The sequence below is a fragment of the Gossypium arboreum genome, chromosome 3 (genome assembly GCF_025698485.1).
Source record: "Gossypium arboreum isolate Shixiya-1 chromosome 3, ASM2569848v2, whole genome shotgun sequence".
Taxonomy (NCBI): domain Eukaryota; kingdom Viridiplantae; phylum Streptophyta; class Magnoliopsida; order Malvales; family Malvaceae; genus Gossypium; species Gossypium arboreum.
Genome location: NC_069072.1, coordinates 37,494,600 through 37,497,432, shown reverse-complemented (window position 1 = coordinate 37,497,432; position 2,833 = coordinate 37,494,600). Strand labels below are relative to the sequence as shown.

The 2,833-nt window shown below is 40.5% G+C and overlaps 1 non-coding gene across 1 annotated transcript; it reads left to right on the top strand.

Moving 5' to 3' along the window:
- Positions 1-264: 264 nt before the first annotated feature.
- Positions 265-371, top strand: LOC128290994 (small nucleolar RNA R71). The gene has a single exon (XR_008280772.1). It is a non-coding gene; the product is annotated as a small nucleolar RNA R71 (small nucleolar RNA).
- The last annotated feature ends 2,462 nt before the right edge of the window (positions 372-2,833 follow it).

Here is a 2,833-nt window from a genome sequence, read left to right as displayed (position 1 = left end):
AACTGCTTTAACATAGAGGAAATAGACAATACTTGAGCTGTTAACAAAGTGAGAGCATCAACTTCATGAACTTTAGCTATACATCTTCCTGAAGTTGTTCGATTTGTTGGCCATTAATAGTTGTTGCTCGTGATCCTCTCGATGATCTCATAAGCCTCATTATAAGACTTAGACAAAATTGCACTATTCGGAAAAACATCTACCATCAATCTTGTATGTGCATTGAGACCATTATAGAATGTCTCCAACTGGATACAATGAGGAATCCCATGATGAGGAAACTTATGAAGTAACTCCTTGAATCACTCCCAAGCCTCATACAAAGACTCGACATCCAATTGTTGGAAAGTTGTGATCTCATTCCTCAACTTAGCATTTTTGCTATGTAAGACCCCAAACTCAGCCCAGACGTTACGACCGAATTCGGCGTGTCACATTGAAGCTTTCCTAGAGAAAGGCATGTTTTATCTAAAATTTTTTTAGTGTTCAAAGGATATCTTCGTTGTAGATTGAAGTGAATGAAAGCTGTGCACCAGGTAGGATGCCAGAAAAGAGGAGGTGAGTCTATTAGACTGCTTAAGTACCTAGCTCTCCACGGATCCAATCCTAGACATGCACACCACCATTGCCACACTTTAACCGAGTGAATGTTCATGGAAAACCAATTCGTTTAAAACCATTTGAAGAGGTTATTAATTTTGAAAACATTTTTGTTGTGGAAGCTTTGCTTTGTTATCACGATATTTTGAAATCAAGTAACCTTTTAAAACGCGCCATAAAGCTAGACAATTTCATACGATTAAAACAATATCATAACTAAGCTAACAAAACATACTAAAAACAATTAAAAATAATTAAAGCGGCCTTGTTACAACCCGAAAGATAACTGAAAAATAATTTAAAGGAATACTAATTTAATTAAAAACCATCTGCGCTGTCCACGTGGCCATCTTGAATCCTACTAGCCCCAAGTCCCCAGTTTAAGGCTCACCTGCAAAGATGGGAAAAAGAAGGGTGAGTTTGGAAAACTCATTGTGTAAAATAAACCCAACTAGAGCCTAAATCGGCTCAAGCTTTACTGGGCCTAAGCCCTATCCAAAAATAGTATTATCTGGGCCTTAGCCCTGTTCAGAAATCAGAGTGGCCCTTAAACCCATTGCAATAACAGAACATATATTATGCATGTATGCAGAAATCCAACCCATGTCCAGCCGTATACACCCCCGTACCAACCTTACACCATGTGGGGAGACAACTTGACCCACCCATCCGCTACATGCCACAGAATTTGCAGCATGGCTGCCAGAACAGATATTGTGACAGAGTCACCAGATACAGATATTGTGGCAGAGCCACTAGAATAGATATCTGTGGCATAGCCACCAGAAACAGATATTTGTGGCATAGCCAATAGAACGCTTCCTCCATCAATATAACCCATATCTCATACAACAAATATACATGTCATGGCATACAACAAACAAAATCAGAATATCATGTATTTCAGTCAAAATTAACCCTAGGGGTATAATGGTCATTTTGCACCTAGGGGTATAATGGTAATTTTCATACTTAGGGGTATTTTAGTAAATTTACTATTTTATGGTTTCCATGCATATTACAGCCATTAACATATTAACAGAAACACTTACCGAGCATTTTTACCGAATTGGGCCCGTTGGCCCATTAACCCGTTTTCGGCCCATTGAAGCCCAAATTCACCGAGGTGCATGAAATTGTGCACTTTGCAATCTTCCCATTGAATTTACCAAAATTATCAATACAAACAATCCCATGAGTGCTCGCACGCTCGCAAGTTCTCGAAATGCCGGCTTTTCGACATTCCGGCTCTTCGGCTTTTGCCAATCTAGTCTAGTAGTGGGTGTCGTTTACACACCTGATCTGTAATGATACGTTGGCAAGATCCACACACGAGTTTCCTTTCTACCAAAATATGGACTAGATCTAGATGTCCAATTGAGTTAGCCTTCAAGCCCTTCAATGTATGCCCCCTTGTCCACTCAATTGTTATTCTGCCCAAAAGAGTGTTCTTATCTATGATATTAATCCCGATCTACCATAGTTAGAAGAAACAGGTTCAAGTAGCCAAAGATTCGGCTTTCTAAACCACAAGTATAAAGGTTTTGTCTTTTTAAAGAAAAAAGGAATGGAGTTCAGCTATAGTAAGATTCGGCCTCCTAGATATGAGAGAAACAAATGAAGAGAAAAAGAAGAGAAATATGAAAGATTTAGGTTCGGCCAAGGGGTAATCGGCAGCAGGTACTTGGTTTTGAGAGGAAACAGGGATAAAGAAGATAAGAGTTGACAAGAAAAGAAAAGTGAAAAGAAGAGGGGAGAAGATGAGAGAATTTGGTTCTTGAAGAAGAGAAGTCGGCACAGGTGTAGGGTGTAGGTTTCGGCTTCTAGCAAAAGAAAGAAAAAGAGAAAACCCAATCCTAAAAATACAAAAAGAATTCAGTAGCCACAAGTCCAAATGCCGAAATTCCCCACACTAAATAACCTAGCCGAATTTGCCTATACTAGAGACCCTTGGCCGGCCAACTCTTGCTCCTTAAGAGTCCAACATTCGGCCAACACCATGTTCTCTGATCAGCTCCTAAATTTCCTCCCTTATCTCTTCCTTACCCAATCCCCTGATCAGCTCAAACTCTTCCACCGATTAGCAGTATCCTTATCCACCCCTTGCATTGCTTCAGCATGTTTCCAGGAGAGTCCAGTTCAGACTCTAACTCCTTCCCCACGTGAGCAGCAAAAACCCAAACCTTCCGTGCACGAGGTGAGGCTCGAACCCTAGTCCTCGGTCTGCCCTTGC